This window comes from Callospermophilus lateralis, chromosome 6 (assembly GCF_048772815.1).
Source record: "Callospermophilus lateralis isolate mCalLat2 chromosome 6, mCalLat2.hap1, whole genome shotgun sequence".
Classification (NCBI taxonomy): Eukaryota; Metazoa; Chordata; class Mammalia; order Rodentia; family Sciuridae; genus Callospermophilus; species Callospermophilus lateralis.
In genome coordinates this window covers 158,758,923-158,779,229 of record NC_135310.1, presented here as the reverse complement: position 1 = coordinate 158,779,229, position 20,307 = coordinate 158,758,923, and the positions used below count along the sequence as shown (strand labels likewise).

General features: G+C 48.6%; 1 protein-coding gene across 1 annotated transcript in view; it reads left to right on the top strand.

The window, feature by feature from the left end:
- Dcdc2 (doublecortin domain containing 2) overlaps window positions 1-20,307 on the top strand; it is a 143,945-nt gene that overhangs the window by 103,812 nt on the left and 19,826 nt on the right. The gene's annotated exons all lie outside the window — the stretch shown is intronic.

Here is a 20,307-nt window from a genome sequence, read left to right as displayed (position 1 = left end):
AGACACTGTGCGGCGCTCACAGGACTCAGTAGCAGTTGCTGGCTGAGAAGATGGAAGGGGCAGGGGCCAGGGCACAGGGACGGCTGCTGGACGCTGGAGAAGACAGGAAGATGCCTCCTCCCCTGGGCGCCAGCGGGAGCATAGCCCAGCGAGGCCTGAGCTGAGCCCGGTGGGTGCCTTTCAGCCTCAGGCCTGCAGAGCTGTGAGGCAGGTTTGTGGTGATGGAAATCCATATGGAAAGAGCAAGGAAAACCCGTCTGCAAGTTTCTCCTGCATGTTTACGTGGCGGTGTGCGATTTCCAGTATTCTTTGAGGGAAAATCAAAGGCCAAAACCAGAACCATAGAGCACCACAGACGGCTTTGATTGCCGACCCTGGCAATGGTCACAGTAGGACTACTGAGGCTGGGGGCGCAGAGTGCTCTCAAGAGGGCCGTGGTCCATGCTCCTCCCTCCTCCACTGCCAATGTCCCTCCGCTGGCCACTGGCCACTGCTCACTGGAGCCCTGAGCCAGGAGGCCTCAAGGCCTGAGATCACCCCCAGAGCCTGGGCTGGGGGAGGCGTGGACATTGAAAGCTAGCGCTTGGTGCTCTTGGAATCCCTCATTAGCAGATGCTAAAAAGTCAGCGCTCTAAAATTACTTGCAGGAGCTTATAAATATGAATTTCCTGTAATTCACTTTTTACAAGAACTCCTATCAGCTGCATCACAGCTTGAAAAATAACAAAAACGCATTAGAAAGATCTTTCTGTTTAAAACTAGATTGATCCCACATTTACATGGCAAAAGGAGACCATTAAGCGGCAGGCAGCCAGTACCTCATCCCGGAGAGCTCGGGGAAAAAACCCGCAATAATTTGCTTTCACCCAGGCCATTTGACAACTGTGAGACTTTTCCTTACGAAATAAAATGAAACCCTACCACCTGCTGCTTAAAATCTCCAATTAATGCTGTAAAAGTGCCTTCATTTAAAAAGCCAATGTGTAAATTTCTCCAAGTTTGGTGCAGACATTTCTTCAAATTTGCTGTGACCTTCTGCTCCTGTGGGTCGTAGGAAGAGCCCTCCAGATTCCAAAGAGAAGCCAGGACTGGTTTCTACCTAATTACGGAAGCACCAAAGCCCTCTCTCTCCCTGGGGTTCTGTTATTGAAAAGACAGAATTCGCACATCGTGTACTACTAGTGTGTTCAGTAGGAATTGCCAAGGAAGTCATTGGTGCTCGCCATCCCCCACCTGGGAAGTAGAACAGGGTGTTTTCGCACAAACTGCCAAAGGGAAGGAAGGGCTGGTGGCAGACAATTCTGAGTGTTTGCATTAGTGCATTATCCTCATACATGATAGTGGGTTCATTTTGACATCGTCACATGTGCGTGGAGTATGGTTTGCTCCCCTCCACTCCCCAGCACCTCCCCCAACCCTTCCTCCACTCTGCTCATCTTCCTCTTAATTCACAGTTTTTAACATTAGTGCTGTATAGATGTACTCAAAGCTAAAGCCCAGGGGTGCATTCACGTATGTGGGTGGCATGGGGCTCAGTTTACCCTTCCCTCCCCCTCTCCCTTTCCTCCCTTCTGTTTTCATAGACCCTGCTCCCCCTCCCCCTTACTTAGCTCTAGCTTCTGCATTTGAGAGAAAACATTCGCCCTTGATTTTTGAGTCTGGCTTATTTCACTTAGCACGGTGCTCTGCAGCTCCACCCATTGAACAGCACCTGCCATGATTCCATTTTTGTACGTGGCTGAGTAAGAATCCATTGTGCATATCTACCACATCTTCTGTATTCATCTGTGGTCAGGCACAGGGTTGGTTCCATGATTGGGCTATTGTGAATTGTGTGGCCATACCCATTGATGAGGCTATATCGCTGCAGTTTGCTGCTTTCAGTCCTTTAGGATCAACATGGAGGCCTGGGATAGCTGGGTTATACTATGGTGGTTCTTTTAAGAAACAGTTGGAAGGTCTGAGAATCGCTGCGTGAGCAGGAGAGTGTCCAGGTGCTTCATCTCTTCCTACCTACGCCAGGTTAACTCAGGTTAACAGAGGTCCTGAGAGGTAAGCCCTGGGCATCTCTGACATGCGCCCTCCTGTCTGCCAGACGGATTAGGGTGCAGGGACGGCGGACGCTGGGCAGCATGGGCAGCTGAGGAACTGGGCTGCAGGGGTCATCTGCGGCCCGTGCCATGGCAAAGCCAGTAGGCTGTCTGCCATTCCAGTCACGCCCAGCCCAGCCTTAGGGGAGGAGCCAGAGGGTCAGAGCGGCCAAGAATAACCGGGGGCAGTTGGGGCGGTCACAGCGCGGAGCAGGGGCTCCTGACAGACGCCACCCGTGGGCCTCTTTGCCTACCTGCCTCGCAGGCCCCCTGCCTGCCCACCTCTGAAGGCCGCGTGCAGCAGCGTCTCCCGTGTCACCTCCCATGGCGCCCCAGCACATCCCAGGCCCTGCCCTGCTCACCTCGACCTGGCTCCTCCCCCTGCTCCTCCAGTGCCTTGCGAGCACCTCCTGTTCCCACCCCGCTCGCCCCGCACCTCCATTTCTGGGCTCTGTCGTGGATGCAGCAGAGCCCAGGGGGGCCGGCTCCCCGGGAAGTGGTCCTCACCTCACTGATCTCGGCCTGTCACTTCTACTTACTGAGTCACCGAAAGTCCGCTCCAGAAAGGCGTCCAGGGTGGGACGCTGGGACTTTGTGGGCACCCTGCCGTCCTCTCCGGTGCCCTCCCTGGGCTTCTGAGGTGGCCCTGTCTGCTGCGTTTCCTATACTTTCCTGTTCCTCCTTGGGCAGGGGAGACAGGCCGGCTCCGTTCTCCTGCCCTGGATCTGCCGGGACCCCTGTCTGACAGTCCAGCTGCCTCTTGTGTCTGTGACCTGATGTCGCAGACTTTTCAAGTTTGAGGGACTCTACCTCAGACTGGTTCTCCCTGGACCCATCCCAAGGACGTCTTCCTTGTGTATTCTGCCCAAGTGCCTCAGTGAGAGACCTCAGCCTCACCCTTGGCCGGGCTTCTTCCTGGCTGCATCCCAGGGCACCCCTCTGGGCCATTTCCAATGCCTCTGGGTGATGGGTGTCTGCCCGACTGCGCTGCGTTGCCTCCATCACGCGCTCTTCCCGTGAGCAGTGCTGCTCGGGTGCTCGGCTCCCCGTCTTGTTCCCCTTCATCCAGGGCTGCTCGGTCACTGAGCCACAGTCCAGCCCTTTTAATTTTTTTATTTTGAGACAGGGTCTTGCTGAGTTGCCAGGCTGGCCTCAAACTTGCAATCCTTCTTTCTGCCTCAGCCTCTGAGTGTCTGGGAATCCTGGATTCCTTTCATCTGTTTTTGACTTTGTCACAAATTCCTGTTCTGAAACACAAGTATGGTCCTGACCCTCTCTTACCGGTCCCCAGAGTGGGGCCTGTCTCTTGAGTAGCGAGTGCATCCGGGTCTGCTGCATCTCCACTGCGCACACACAGGGGAGGCCCAGCCTCGGGGCTTGTGCAAACCTCACAAAAGTCTGCTGAGATTGTTTCTCTGTGAAATCCTCCCTGAGCCCTGAGTCAGAAAGCTCAGTCTACTTAGGGTGACTTTACCCTTTGTATACGCCTGCCCTCTCGCCTCTATTACAGAATAAGCGATCGATGGTGAACATGACTTGAGACCACGGACTTTGGCATTGTTCATCTTGGTGTCCTGAATGTGGCTCAGTATTGGATTGATTGGGGGTGGGTGTGTGAGTATCAGTGAGTACAAATCTACTGTGGGCAAGTAACCTGTTTTACACCCTTCCTGTCAGTTTACACTGCCATCTGCCCGAGCAGCAAAGTGTGCTTATTGGCCAATTTGCTGGGAGGTAAGCAAGAGAAAGCCCATGGCAGGAGTCTGCCATGGGGTGCACCCTGGTTCACCTGGCGTGGGCAGCGTGCCATCATGACTTGGAGAACCGTGTGGACTGTTCCTACTGGTATCAGTGGGAGCATGTGGTTTTAAAGCAAGAAGTCAATCACCAGGGTTTCTTTCTTTTTTTCTTCTCTGTCTTCTTTTTCTTCTTGAACATTCGTTTAGTTTGAATTGGGTAACCAAATTAGAAAACAAAAAGGAGTTTTAGACCTCCAAGTAGCATATCTGAGCCTGTATCTGTGCCTGAATGTTTGTGTGTGTGCAATCACAGGGCCCAAATTTCCTAAGGCTCTCTTTATGAAGTGCATAGAATACAAATGAATCTCGGGCTGGCCACGTTAGAAACTTTGCACCAGTGAAATGAAGAGCTAAACCACCGGCTGACTGGTGTTGGGGCTGGGGTGAAGGACGGCCAGTTAGTATGGTCAGTATGGTTGATTAATAGTCATATGTCAATATTCAGTTTCATGACTCCTTTGTGAACTTTTTGTGCATCTTCACATGTATTTATATGTCTATATAGACATGATATGCATGTGCATAGGCACGTGTGTGTGCGCTTATCTGGTTAGACCGCATGGTTTTCTGGTCAGGGACTGACTTGTTTGTCTATTTGTGTCTACTATCTATTCTGGGTCGATCACACCTGATAAGTGGTTCAACATGTTGCAGATGCTCAGAAATTACTCACCGACATCTTAATTACCTTTGAATATCAAACTGAAGTGGTACAAACAGCTTCATTTTTTAAATTAAAAAAAAAGCAGCTGGAGCCCTTAGCATCTCTAAATAGCCAAAGCTTTCCCGGGGCACAGATCCAGTAAGCGCTTAAAGCAAGCTGCATGTGGGAGGGACCCCCAAACTGGGGGAAGAGACCTGAGCATAAAATGGAGCTTTTGACTTAAAAAAGTGTGCTTCACCTTGCTCTCCACGCCGTCTCCTACCTGGCTGCGAGCGGCGTATTCGTGTAGCGCAAACATTGCTACACACTCACCTACGCGCTCCATGACTCTGTTGGATGCTGAGGCTATGAAGATGGATAAGAAGTGCCCTCCTCCCTGCTGCTGAGCAGATGAGTTAATCAGTCTTCACAGTCCAGCTGGAACGAGCTAGAACCCAGAGGCAGAAGGGGTGTGCCGGGTCGCAGAGGGAGAGCTGAAGCCTGAGCCGACAGGCCTGAGCTCCTGGGCGTGGAGGGTCACCCTCACTGTGAAAGGGCAAAGTTTCTAAGATGCAAAGCCTGAGTTAAAATGTAAAGGACTAGGTATTGTAAAGTTTCTGAACTGCACACAGAACCTGAAATTCCTGAGGCAGTTAAGACAATGCCCGGTACTGACCATTTAGTTATTAAATAACCTGGACCCTGTGCAGCTTGGCATTCAGGGCCCGAACCAATCAGTTTGAATGTACCCCCCTCCTTAGGGCTGACCTATCACTCCAGCCCGACCTGATCCCGCCAATGAATGTATTAATCATGTTCAGGAATTGTTGTTTGATTTTCCCGGGCCTCGTGATGATTTGCTCTGATGTATGCAAAGCTCCCGCCCTCCCCAAAAAGTGTACTTAAGCACTGCTCAACCCCTGCTCGGGGCTCTGGGCCGCTCTCCCTTGTTGAGTGAGCACGGAGCCCCAGCTAGCTGGATTCTCAATAAACCCCCCTTCTGTGAATTGCATGAGTTGGTCTCTTGGTGGTCTCTTCCTCCGACGTTCGCCGGACCCTTACAACTGTTGCTCTCCATCATCCTGGGATGAAACTCGCGGCTCACCAGGCCTCGCACCAACACACACCTGTGCTCACACACTCTCATACACAGGCCTTGCACCAACACACACCACATTGCATCCCTCGTGCCTGTGCTCACACTCTCTCACTCACAGGCCTTGCACCAACACACACCACATTGCTCCCCTCGTGCCTGTGCTCACACACACAGGCCTTGCACCAACCCCACATTGCACCCTTTGTGCCTGTGCTCACACACTCTCACACATACACACACACTGCCAAATACTTTGGCTAAAGAAAGCCGAGCAGACTCGGGTCACCCACAGCTGTCACCTGAGCACCTTACTGGGCTCCTTGGAGTCCCTCTTCAGGACTTGAGCTTTTCTTCTCAGCTTTCCAATGACAACGTGCTGGCGAAGGCTGCCCTAGGCCAAGCCCCACTCTCTCTTCCCAGCGTCATCTCCTGGGCCTCTTTGCCCCAGGTGAACTGCCTGTCTCTCCTCACACTTGCGTAATCTTGGACAAGGTGCCTGAGTGGTCTCTGCCTCTGTTTCCTGTTATAAAACAAGGTGACACTAGCTTGCTGTTAAGTAGTGAGTGAGTGACAGGTGCTGAGACCTGGGGGAACCAGCTCTTGGGAGTGTTGCTGTGGACTGGGATCTGCACGTGGGCACGCTGGCCATCCTCTTCAGCTCCCTCCACTTCTCCCACTCTGCCTTCCCGGCCTCTCTGCGGTCCCTGGGTCATTCTGCCTCTCCTTCAACCTCCTGCGCTCCGGTTGCTCTGCGGCTTCTCATGCTAGCGACCGGCCCTCCCTCCTGGCTCTGCGGCCTCCCACGTTTCCCAGTGCAGCTCCCATCCCAGGACGGTCTCTCTAGAACCATCTTGGCTTGTTCCTTCTCTGTAATCAGGCCTTGCCAGGCCTCCCCTGGTTTAGGAGCGGCATCCTTCGTTGGTTTAGGAAGCTCCTTCCACCCTCCAGCCTTGCCCACTTCAGGGGAAGGAGTGCCTCCTTGTTCTAGACTGGCTGACCAAGGAGCTGTGCAGCCGCGGCCCTGATGTGGGCTGCACTCTCTCCCTCTCTCTTCTCTGCTGGGGGCCAGAGTCTCTATTCCTGGGACCCCTGGGACCCCAGACAGAGGTCCACTCCAGTGCTGGTGACCTACAAAGCCGGCACTGTCTTATTCTCTGTGTCCTCCTGAGCACCCAAGGAGCAGCTGCAGAGGCTGGTACAGAGCAGGAGCCCCAGGGGTGAGAGTGCAGGAACCAGTGAACGTGCTGCAGGAGGGCAGATAGAGAGCCCTCGCCCTTGAACCTGAGATGCCAGCTCTGCGCAGCCCCTGACTGTCGGGGAGAAACTTTCCAGATCTCTCTGTCTTTCTGAGAGGGTTGGTGAGAATCTGTGTGCTCAGTGGGCATCTGTAGATGATCCACGTCACCTCAGTCCTCTGCATTAAGAGGAAAGTCAGGGACGACATCAAGCTCTGTTGATGCATTTAAAAAGGACTTTTATTTCCAATTGGTTAGAAACCCAGTACAGTGAGGTCAAGAGAGTTTTCACTCTTGAGGCCTTTCAAGTGAGTATTAGTTGTAACCATTCTCTCCCCGTGACAATTTTGCTTTTTGTTTGCAAGTGCCATTTTGGTGGTTACACAGACAAGTATGGCAACTATCACTAGCTGCAAATCCCCAGACACAAGATAATTTATAAAGAGCCTATTTGGCACAATCTCTGTGCAATGCGATTTATGTCTTATTTTTATAAGCTAATAAATTCAGAGAAGTAAATCAGATGTGCACAACATTTATATGGATTGTTTATTTAATGTAGAAATTTCTTCGGGGGATTGTCTGTCAGTTGTGCACGTGGTCTGTTACTTGTTGCCGGCATGCACCACTATCTCTGACGATTCAAAGGCCTTTCCAAAGTTCAGGTACAACTGCTGCAGCCTACCCAACCTCATACTGTTGAGAGCCACAGCCAGTTGTAATGGCCCCTGGCATTTTGCCAGAAGTAAAGGTTGAGAGGGAGCCATTAAGATGACACTGTATTGATTCAATTGTATATTAGACCTTTACTGTCCGGTATAGGGCTGCTCTTGCTGCCTCGGGTGTCTGCTACTTTGGAGTTTCCATTGAGTTCTCCTGGGATTCGGAGAGTGAGTGCACGCACAGCCCGGTGGAAGGAGTTCCAGTTGGTGTGGTGTCCCGGAGAAAGCCGAGTGGGTCGCGTTCGGGGGAGTTCGGAAATAAAGTTTGTTCCTGCTTGAGTGGCTCGTGATTTGTGCCCAGCCAGACTGCGGCATCATACAGTGGATAAGTTGGGAAAGTGGGACAGGGTGCTTGACGCTTGCACAGAAAAAGGGGCTCTGGGTGCTGTTTCAAGCGGGCCTTGGGGCTTTTTTGTGATTGCCTCCGCCCTGCTCACCTGTGTGCTGAAATGCCAAGGTTCTGTGCCCCATGTGTCCGTGTGAGACCATCATATGTGGTTTCTGCATCTATTCTTGAAATGTTCCGCTTCAGATGCACCTAAGAACGCCATGTGGTATGTTCAGATGTAACACGGGGCTGTGTGAATATTCTTAGAATTGGATTCATACCGAAGCCCATTCAGTGAGACACAGAATCAGTGGTAGTACAAGCTCCCTCTTTACTTAAAAGCTTTTTCCCCAGAAGTTGTCTGATAGAGGTTTGCCAGACTCCTTTTAAACCCAGCTGTGGAATTCATTAATGTGCTAATAAATTCATTTGGCCACTACTTTTGAAAAGGAGAAAGTCATTTTTTATACACACATGCCCAGATGAACACATATACACTTTAATTAGTCTTTTTTTTAAAAAATCAAAGTTAAGTTTTTGTTCAAAAAAAGATAAACTATATCCAAATAAGCAAACATGATTGAAAATAAAAATGAGCTTAATTTTGATAGCACTTGGTAACTTTGTTTTGTAAGCAGTTATTCAATTTTTTGATTGATTTTATTTAGTGTTCCAGATTATCTTAGTGCCTTATGTACAGTTATGTTTACAGCTCAACTTGTGATTTTCCCCCCTTATTTTTAGTTCTTCTTTCAGTGAGAAAGAATATGTGTATGAGCTTAGGACTATCTAACAAAGCCTGATGTTTTTTTTTTTTTTTTTGGAATTCTTCACCTTGAAGTTAAACCTCTTGCTTTTCACTGTGAGCTCAGAACGGAATTGTTGTGGATGCTTTCGTCCTGTGCACTGTGTATGTGACATGCGTATCCCCCATTAACATTTTCATCTCCACCAGGGTTTCTGATGGATCAGGTGTTAGGCCTGTGGTTATTTTGGCTCATGTGCCTTTAATGGAAACATTCCAACAGCTAGACTCCAGGTCAGGAAAAATATAGTTTTACTTTATCTGGAAGAAAAATTATCCTAAGATGGTTAGAAGATGTAATAAGAAATTTATTTTATTTTTAAGCATACAGGTAAAGTCCTCTACCTCTGACCATTTAAGCAAAAGAAGATGAGACGCTCTCCCTCCAGCCCCCTGAAGGCGCACAGCAGCCTTAAGCGCATGTCTTGTGCTCTTTGCCCGAGTTGCCAAACTTGAAAAATTGATACCCTTCTGTTCTCTTTTGTTCCTCCAGCATTTAGTTTCTTATGTGGCCCTAAAATTTGATTTATGTTAAAGAATGTTCTCTCTCTTTTTCTTCTCATTTGTTTCCCAGCCATGAGTTCAATCCTACCCCCTCCTGCCTCCACATACCCTACCACCACACCCCAGTCTGGCTGTTTCCAGTTTTGATTTTTGAGTTTGCTTCTTATCTATAACTTACAGCCAGCCTGAATATGGGCATTAGATGAGTCAACACATGTGACTTACTTAGAATGATGTTTATCGTACAATAAGCCTCCAGTGAATGTTAGCTAACCTTCCGCCTCATGAATATTGTTATTATTATTAATTTGCATTTAGTTCTAGATCAGTGCTGAAGAAAACAATGTTTCTTGATATATCAGCATTTCCACTTATTCTAAAATAGCTTATTTCTTAGGTTTACCCATATTTATGTTTTATTGTATCATGTAGTCACCAAATGAAAATTAATTCATGCTACACTTAGTACAGTGAAAATATGAAAAAAATTATAGTTCAGTAAAAAAGAATCCATTGAAAAATTGTTATATTTCTTCTCCTACCAAGATGGAAAGAAGTTTATTTCTCAATTATCGGTAAAGAAAGAAGCAAGAATATCTGAGAGATGCCATTCCCAAACTGAACAAGCCAGAATTATTCCTTTGGAATGAAGTTAGAACCTGAAGAACTCCAGCTGCAGGCTGAGATGGGAGGGACGACCGTCCCCTGTCTTTCCTAAGGTGTGACAGGCATGCATTTCGTCACAGACCCAGGCAAACCCGTAAGTCACACTGCTGAGGAGCGCCTGGAATCTGCTGGCTGCTCGGTCAACAGCCTTGGCCACAGCGCCGGCTCCGTGTGAGGAATCCCTGGCTGACTGCTTTCACTGGGTTTGAATTTTCACCCTTGCTGGGTTCCCAAGGAGCGTTACTACTTGGCGGCTCATTTGCATGCTTCCTGTCCTTAGTTGAGGCTCTTGCCCTCTTTCTTCCATCAAGGATCTGACATTTTGTGTGACCGTTTCTATTGCTTACGTGTGGGCATTCTGTGGTTACTACGTCCAACAGAATTTCTTTTAAAAATGAACTTGGCTCAGGCTATTTTAAATACAATTTGGAACATGGTAGATATTGCCGAGAAAAATTTCTTATGGGAAAATTTGTTTTTATCTGTTTATCGACGTGAGTTGCTTGAATTATAGACTTGAAGTACACTCAAGATATGCTGACCTGGGGACATTGTAACCTCTACTTCACGTTAAGACGGAAGATTAACCGCCAGTCCAATCTAAATTATGTCTTTAGCGAGGCATCAGCTCTAATAAAATCTTATCATTTTCTTAAAAAGTTACTGAGGCTGCTCTATAAAGACCTGAAATGCTCGGATTTGGAGAGATCTTACTCTGATCGTCTAAAGCAAGTAGAAGCATACTAATCTGCGAGATGCTGAAACAGGTTAGACACACTTCACTCAGACGTAAGGACAATTCAGGAGTGTCACCTGTGCCAACTGCAGTAGAGGAACGTAGGCCCTTGGCTCTGGGGCACTGATGGGCACTGATTTGCATATTTTCCCTGGAAGTCACTTTGCCTTGTGGGGGGCACCGTTCACACTAGTACCTGTCTCAGAAGTAGAGAAGACTTGAAAGTGGTCTCCCGTCTGTTCTTACGGCCGTACCGGCACGAAATGCACCACTTTAAATGTACTATTGTTCATAGTTTGAAAGTAAATGCTGAAGCCTTAGATTATTAAAAGCCACAATTCAGTAATAATTGATAGTAATAACTAACTAGTGGACCACACATATTTATCTCATTTTATATTTATATTTGAGCTGGGCTTTTAATTCCTTAGGTGAATGTCTGCATAATTTGAAAAGCTTTTTAATGGAACAATTTCAATCTTCTACTTTAAGTCTATCGATTGCAGATAGATTTTGTACTTTTATTACCCTTGTTTCTCTTTAGCAGCTTCTTCTTTCTTCTTTTTTTTTTAAGATTCTTTGTATAGATTCTTAGTAGTGTTCTGAAGGAAAAGAGCCTTTCATTTCTCTATTGGAAATGAGAACCAACCAACAACCTTCCTAAGCAGAATGCCTTCCCTCAGATGTCAGCTGGAAAATGTCCTGTGGCCTGGATTGGGTACTGGCCTGTAGGTTTCTCTCTTTGTTTCACCTACCCTCTGCCCCTGCCGGCCACAGTGGATTACTGTGTTGAAATTCATTGCAGTATTCTAGCTAAGACTGAAACTCCAGTGGACACCTGTGCAGTAAGAATGATGGGTGTACTCATGAGGTACAGCCCTAGTTTCATTTACGTTTTTGAGATGGACTGTCTTCGTTTCCCTTGGCCATGGGTGAAAGGCAATCGTTTGGGTTTCTGAGGACGTCTGGATTTCGTGAGACAAGCTTGTGCGTTAGGGCCACCGGTTGGCATCAGCTGGACGGTGCTGTCATCTGTGATGAACTCCCTGGAGGTGGGAGCCAACACATGGGCTTTAACTCCTTTCACTACTTTCTTCCTCGATGGCCTCAGGCCCCTGTGGGTTGCAGGGCCTGGCCGCTCTGCTTCATAGCCGCCATCTTGGAAGGTTTATCAGCCAATCCTCACCCCCTGTCCATAGCACATCAAAATATGGCCAGATTTTTGCTCTCTACTAGAGTTGTTCTCTCTTAGTGACCACGTCTTTGGGATACCAAAGCCAGAGGACATTTTAGTGCCGTTTCTCCTCTGTTGTTTTTCCCAGGGCTCCCGTGGCAGTCCACACTCTCCCCCACTTACCTTGTACTCTTTCTTCTCAGTCTTTGTGAATTTCTCCTCTGCCCAATCCTCAGGTGTTATTATCTATTATCCCGTTCCCAGCCATCTTCTGTTCTCGTCCCACACAGTTGGCTTTGCCTTCCAACTGTATTTGACAGTTCCCGATCTGTAGCCTTATCTTAGAACTTTATCTTGGTAGACTCATGTTTCCAACCAGTTACTGGCCATTTCTCTCTGGGTGCTTCACAGGGAACTCAAACCAATACAGACTGTCCCAGGCTAATGATGGTTCAATTTATAATTTTTTGACTTTACACTGGTGTGAACATGATAGGTGTTCAGTGGAAATCGAACTTCCGAATTTTAATTTTTATCTCTTGCAATATGCAGTAGGGTCATTGGGTTAGTTCAGGTTCTCTAGAGGATATTTATGTTCCCCGGGGACATAACAGATGCTCCCAGTGGCTGTCCTGCTGAGCAGTGACGTTGGGCAGGTTGTGTGTGTTGCACACATTGTCAGTTTGCAATGTATCCAACTTGGGGTGAGTTTATTGGAATGTGGCCCATCGATACGTCGAGGAGCACCTGTATGTAACGTCAGGACTCATCTTCTGAACTCCCCACTCCCTTCCTTCCCTTGCCTGCCCCATCCTGGTAAATAGCATGACCAGCCCCGTGGACACCAAGCCAGGGCTCTTAGAAGCTTCCTTCAGCTCTTCTCCCCTTTCACCTACCACATCCGGCCGTCAGGGAGCCCTGCAGTACAACCTCTCTGTCTCTTGTTCCTTCTGTCAACCCATAGCTGTTGCCCTCTCGCAGGACCCGGAGCACCCAGCCAGGGCTGGGCTGCAGTCAGACTCCTGGGCTGTGGAGCTGCTCACCTGTCCTGCGAGCTTCATTCCCAGTCCACTCCTTTGTCTGGCCGGTTACCCGCTTCCCTGCCCTCCCCCCTCCACGCTGGCTTGTGTGGCTTCCCTTCACTTCCAGGCCTTCTTTCCCGGTCCCCTCCTGCCGACTTGGTGGCTTCCCCTGCACTGTCTTTCAGGGAGCCATGGTCAGGCCTCTGTGTCTCCGCTCCGGCACAGCCTGCCACGAATCCCCACTCTGTCTGGGAAGCCCTGTGCCGGGGATGCTCCCGTGGGCCCCACGCCCTGCATGGAGTCCTGCGGTTGCTCTTCATCCTCTTCATGGGCAGTTCCGATCCTTGGTCACACCACATAAGGCTTTCTGAGTCGGTCCCCTCCCTGCCTGCCAGCCTCATGCCCTGCCACTCCTCTGTCCTGCATCCTGGCTGCAGCCATGCCACCTGCCTGTGGTCCCTGTGGCTCCTTGCACCCGCTGCGCCTTCTGTCCAGAATGCCTCCTCCCGCTCCTCAGGGGCTGACCCCGCTCTTCCCACTGCAGCTCTCCACAGGCTGCCTGTGTCTCCTCCTCTCCCTGGTCACCTCCCTTGTGCCCGGGGCACTCAGTAGCCTGTGCGGCACTTGGCGATCTGTGCTCTGGACTCCTCCGTTTCACACCCCCAGCAGGTGAGAAGCATCTGGAGGTCGGTGCCTGCTCCTCTTCCCACAGGTGGGCCCAGCACAGGGCTGAGCCTGTGTGCACAGCGCGTGGAGGAAAGGGCCAGGATTTAAGCGCACACGATGTATTTCCGCTGCGTCCAAGTGCTGCCCTTGTTTACCATGACACATTTTCTGGACCACAGAGTGGTGAAGTACGGCTGGTTCACACACTGGAATAGGCGAGGTCATCTGGAGATCCTTGGACCAGCCAGAATTAAGAACAGGAATCATGAATTTTAGGCCACTCACGAGGTGACTCCAAGTCACTGGGGTGGAAAGAGGAACAATTCAGTTATTCTGATAAATTAAAACTAATTTCTAGTTCAGTTTTTATAAGGCTACGAGGTTAGAAATGAGAATGTAACACTGTGTATACTTGTTGATTTACGAAAAACTCCTCAGAAGTACTCATTATTCTCCGTCCCACGTATCTGATGTAGACTCCAGATCCGTACAAAAATTCATCAAGGTATAAAGCAAGAAGCATGAATTATACATATTATAAATACATGCTTTATACTATGAGTATTTCTGATTTTGGTGAAAATCTAAAACATCTACATCTAAAAAGAATAAAATATAAATGTAGAGATAAGAACCAAATTATCTGTATTCTGGGGAAATCGATGATAATAATCCTACTTTTGCTTTCTACCTACACTTAGAATATTTTGTTATATCCATTTAAAGCTAAGATAAAATACCTGTCGTGGTTACAATCAATTCTGCGTGAATATTTAATAGTCAAATTTATACATCAGTTCCATCACAGAAGATGTTTAATACCCCGGAGTGGGAGTCGGGGGATGGAAAGAAGCCAGATGTTTCAAACTGCAGCCATGAAAACCCAGCACATTTAAGTGTATTGAGAAAGTGATTTTCATGAAATGTCATAAATTGCTATAGAAAAATATGGCATGATATTTTCGTTCCTGTGAAGAGTTTCCATGTGAACTTATGGGCACAGAAAAACACGTGGAGGTCAGCAGTTAACAACCCACGGGTTCTCAGACGTGCTTAGAGCTGGGGCCGTCATTTGTTTTGAATCTTCTCATGACGGTGCGCCCTCCTCCAGGGGTGGCCAGGCGGGGGTGCCCTGTCACTCCTGAGCGGGTCAGAGGCAGCCTGGCTCATCTCCCTGCACCAGGAGATGGTGGGCGCTGCACCCGTCTTCCCTTCCTTCCTGGCTGTGGGCTGTGGGGTGAGCCTCACAGATGGCTTCCCTCGGCCCACCTGCTAGGAGCTGCTTCAGTGTCACATGCTTTGTGATGACAGCATCTCTGCTGTGAACCTAACGTAGGACTTCAGTGTCTCATGCTCCTGTGGCGTAGCTCACAGAGGCCAACAGAGGCTATATATATATATTAATTGTAGATGGACACAATATCTCTGATTATTTATTTTTATGTGGTGCTGAGGCTCGAACCCAGTGCCTCACATGTGCGAGGCAGGTGCTCTACCACTGAGCCCCAGCCCCAGCCCCTGACGGCTAGTTTTATATCACCTTCATTTCAGTTCTGCCTCTGGTGATTCATGGGATGCATCAAGAGCGTTGTGAATAGATCTACATTTTTTTTTTCTTAGAACACTGTTTTATGTATTCAAAGCCATAAACTCCTTGCTCCCCGTAAGTTGCTGGGCTTCATGAGCTGCCTTTTAAAATTAACATTTTGCTTTAAATTTGATCTAACATTTTTATTAGATAGTCTTAGCAGTCCACCAGAGGAAAATAACTATAGTCTCGCAGACTTCCTGGCTTTCACCCGGAGCTTCCGTTAGCAGACAGCCACAGATTTCCACACAGTAGTCACAGCTGGTCATCGCGCTGTCACTTTTCTTCTTATTCATCCTGTCAACTTTCAATCAGTTTTTAACCACCTTTGACCCAGCTATCCCACTCCTCAGTCTATACCCAAAGGACTTAAAATCAGCATACTACAGTGATGTAGCCACGTCAATGTTCATAGCAGCACAATTCACAACAGCTAACCTGTGGAGCCAACCTAGATGCCCTTCACAGATGAATGGATAAAGGAACTGTGGTACATCTACACAATGGATTAGTACTCAGCCTTAAAGAAGAATGAAATTATGGCACTTGCAAGTAAATGAATGTTGTTGGAGAATATCGACAGAAGCCAACCCCCCAAACCAAAGGCTGAATGTTTTCTCTGATAAGTGGATGCTGATCCTTAGTGGGGAAGATAGGGAAGAATGAAGGAACTTTGGATTGTGCAGAGGGGAGTGAAGGGAGGGGAGAGGCTGTGGGGTGAGAAGGCTGATGGGAGGAGATGGACGTTACTGCCCTGTGTGCATGCCTGACTACACTACCCTGTGTTTCACCACCATGTTCAGCCAGAGGAGGGAGAAGTCGTGCTCCATTTGTGTTCAATGTGTCACAATGCATTCTATTGTCATGTGTAACTAATTAGAACAAATTTAAAAATAAAAAAATTTCAATCAGTTTTAAACCCTAGAGATATTAAAATATGGTATATCATGCAATATGAGAGTAATTTATAATACTTCTGGGGAGAGAGCAAGATTGTTGGCCTTAAATACTGATCATCCTCAGCACTGTTGGAGAACTCCTACCCAGGACATTAAAGCCCAGCGGGAAGTTAAGCTGGAACACGGCTCCTCGTGGACAGGCGCTGCCTTCATTCCAGTGGCCGCCGCTGCAGGGAGGCAGAAAACACAAGCTTTGGCCCCGTGATGGGCCGGTGATGGGTGGGGAACGGGTTCCCATTATTACACAACAGGAAGCAGCGTGAGTTCCCTTCCTCGGAGGCTCCGCTGCATGTGTAGGCAGTAAAATTCATAAGGGATAAGTGAGAAATAATTGAGGAACATTTTTATTTTTACTAGAGTGTTCGTTACTGCTTTCCTGTGTAACAGGCCCTGAGATGTCTATTCGCGATTCAGAGAGAGGAGATTAGCGCTGAATTTGGGTGCAGTGTGCGTCCAAGCATGGAATTTGATCCTTCGTGTAGTAATTGAACGAGAGCAGCATGGTGTGCCGAATCTGTTCTCGCTCTTTAGTGCGCCAGCGAATGGCTTTTATTACCAAGGTTTAGGGCAGGGGAAGACTTGGAATATCTAATCCCTTTTCTCCTGGCAGACGTGTGGGTGTTTGGGGTGGTGGTGGTGTTTTTCACCTTGTAGGGAGGGAGAGAGAGAAGTAATAACAGGGAAGGGAAACAGAAGGCAGAGCTCCAAGGAGGGCTCTCTGACCATGGCCTCGATGGCAGGAGGAGAGAAGGCATTGAGTCGCCTGCCCCCACCCGGCAGGTATCTGCTGGGATCACTAAGGGAATCCGTGGTGACGGCTGCCCTCAGAGTCTCTCCACCTATTGCTTTTAGATGTGTGGTGTATTAGTCTCTTCTTGCTGCTGTAACATATCATCACAAACTAGTTGATTTAAAACTACACAGATATGCTGTAGTTCTGGAGGTCAGAATTCCAAGATGGGCCTCACCAGGCTAAAGTCAAGGTGTCTTGGGCTGTGTTCCTTTGGAGACTCTAGGGAGAAATGGGGTCCCAGTTGTTCATCTCTGTAAGTTATGTGAGGAAACAGAGTTCACTGGAGAGCTCTGAACTGTGGACAGGTCTAGTAACTTACCATCTGTTAATGTCACTTGACTGTTGTCTGGAGGATGCAGGACAGCGAAAGGAAGGAGAGGTTCAGGAAGAGATTCATCTAAGAGGTTGAACTGGAGAGGGAGAGGAGGGGGCGGAATATATCACCTGTTTTAAAAGCTGCTGAGAGAGCAAGTGAGTGGGAACTTGAAGAGCATCGTCATTAACGGCCACTGGTAATTTCAGCATGTGCAGTCCCTATGGAGTGCTGGGTGGGAAGTGTGGGAGTGAGGGACAGAGTCAGAGATTCCTGACAGCCAGGCGCTGGGTGAGGAACACCCAATTTCCTACCTCGGAGGGAGAGTCCGCTTTCAGATGACGTAAGGCCTTCCGCCTTTGTTTTTACTATGTGCAAATAATTTTAGAGGAAGCAAGACTGCTAACACTGAAACATAATTTCATGATCAGTTAGAAGTTATGCTAATACCTATTAAAAGGTGACCTAGAAAAGGGTCTGTGGCAATGAGGGTCAGTAGCCTGCAGATGTTGGTTTGGAGGGGACTGGGTGGCTGTTTTTGTGAATTTCCTGAGCGACACTGCGACTACCCTGCATACACTGGGAGGCTCAACGCCTCTGCTGCAGGTGGCACCTCCCTTCACAAGTTGGGGCTAGGATGCCTAAGGCTGCTGTGACAGTGACCACATAATACTTACACGGAATCATTGCTATCTGATTTAAGTTGCCAAATTACTGTGCACATTGAAACTAGTGGTAGTAATGAAGGGACAGTGGTAAGGTCTTGAAAAGTTTGAATGACATCACCCTTTATAAAAAATGTAGCGCTTTTGCAGATTTCTCCCGGAGTCTCTCCTTGCACGCAGGTGTTTTGAATTTTCAATATTTCTTCTTTGACGTCCTCCATGGAGCGTGTCTTCAGTTATGTTTTCCTGTGGCGTTGACAGAAAAGAAACGTATTCTTATTATAGCATTCAAATTCTTTGCCTTCCAAGTTTGGTTTTCTTAGCAAATCTTTTGTGTCAAATGATTTTAATTTCCTGATTTACTTCTGAGCCTTCGCCTTGGCCCACTGATCTTGCCGCTGGTGAAGTCTGTAGACGTCCACACTGTGTTGTAAATGATCCTTCCAGGCAAGGCTTATATGATGCTGTGAGTTTAGTTTAACCCGCATTTTCTCAGGACCTGGGGTGAGGCCGATGGTGTGCTGGGGTAGGACTCACAGAGACAGAAGTTGGTCCAGTGGGAGGTGGGGGTGGGGGTCAGGGAAAGAACCTGATAAAACTAAGTGTGGATCCATCTGAGATGGAGATTGAGCACAGGAGAGAGCTCTGGTCTTCTTTGGCTGGGGGCTTCGGGGTCAGATGGAGGTGATCTTTGTGGACATGGATCTTCAGGACATGGATCTTAAGCAGTGAGCAGGACTCCGACAGGCCACTGCCCCAGGACAGGGCAGATGCAGGGAGCAGGTGGTGAAGGCACAGGCTGGGGGCATGAGGGGGCCAGTGGCTCCCGACCCTGTGCACCTTGGTTCTCACTTGGGTTGTGGCTGAGGTTACTCCAGGGGATGAGGGTGGTGGTGAGCTGTGGTTGGGGGGTGCCCATGGAGCTGGAGAGTCCTGGCCTTCAGGCCGGGATGTGGGACGGTGCATCCTGGGGTAGGACATGACGCCACGTGGAGAGGTTCCCTTTGGCACGGGGCAGAAGAGCATTGAGGAAGAGGCTGAGAAGTTCCGTGAGTCAGCTGTATCAGAGCTGGGAAGGCAGCGTGCTCAGGGGCTATTTTCGGGAGGGGAAGTTAAACACTGGGCAGAGTATGGGAGGAGGTGAGGGTACAGAGGACATCAGGCAGGAGAGGAATCCATGTGCCAGTAAGAGATTAAACCAGGCAATCTGTCTTTTGTCTCATGTTGGGATGAAGGATTATTGAGCACACACCTTGGAAGACAGGAAAGGGGTCCAAACCGGGTGCTGAGTGAGAAACGGCCCATATCTGTATCTCCCCACCAGATCTAAGCCCTTGAAGAGCAGCAGCCCTGCCACGCTTCTTGAGTGGACAGTATTTAGAAGCTTTTAATGCATATCCACCAATCAACCAATTGCATAAACTCAACCTATGCATCAACAAAATTCCATTTTCATTATTCAGTATTTTTTATTGATTGTGATATACTATCACCATATTTTATTGTTTCCAAGTAGTATTTAATGTCATGGGAAATACAATTTGACTTTAAAGTAAAAAAAGACATATATGTAATAAGATCTGGTTTTCTATCTGTGTGTGTGTGTGTGTGTGTGTGAGAGAGAGAGAGTTGTCAAACATTAGTGACAGTTATCATGAGATTGGAACAGTGCTTATTTCTGTTTTTTAAAATGTTCTCTGTAACAATCAGAACTGCCCCACCTGTGATTTTTGCCCAGTCTTCCTGGTGAAATCGAAACCCGAGTGGGCTCCCTCCTGCCACACGGTAGCTTCCCAGCTGCTCTTCTGGATTTGGCCTCTGCTTAGTCCTCAGAATCCCTTCTTGACCTTCATCTCTTGCTCTGCGCTGCTAAGGAGGTGGCTCTAGCATCTCAGTGCCTGGGGAGCCAGACCCTCCCTGGCCCAAGGCAAACGTTCTGCTGGCCTTGTTGTGACCGTGCCCAGCGTGAGTCTCTGCTGCCTATGTCCTCTTGGCTGCCATTTTCCATCCCAGTGCCCTTTCAATTTTATTTTGTGATCATCGATTGTATTCTTCTTTTCTGCTGGAAAGCCCATTCTAAAAACACATCTGCAGACCTTCCTGGCTCTGCTTGGATACAGCTACACATTTCACTGACCATGAGTAGTAAGGATACAGGTAGGTGCAGCATTTGGACACAGAAGTGTCCCCCAAATAGTCACGTCCATGGTCCTAGCTGGGGTCTCCTAGCCCAGCCTCTGATATGATTGATGTCTTCTGAGGGGCTGGGCGGGCCTCCTCCCCCTCCCCCCTCTGTGGCTGCATCTTCTCACCCCCCAGACTCTGAGCGGCCCCTCACTGTGGCAGCACTGTCCCCCAGTGTCCCCGCACACCTCATGCAGGCTGCATCTCTCTCCTGGTTGGACCGGGAGCACCCTCGGGGAACTGTCTGCCTCCCTCACCCCACAGGCTGCTCCTGGGCTCAGCGTGCCTCACAGAGCATTGCTCCTCAGCAGATGCA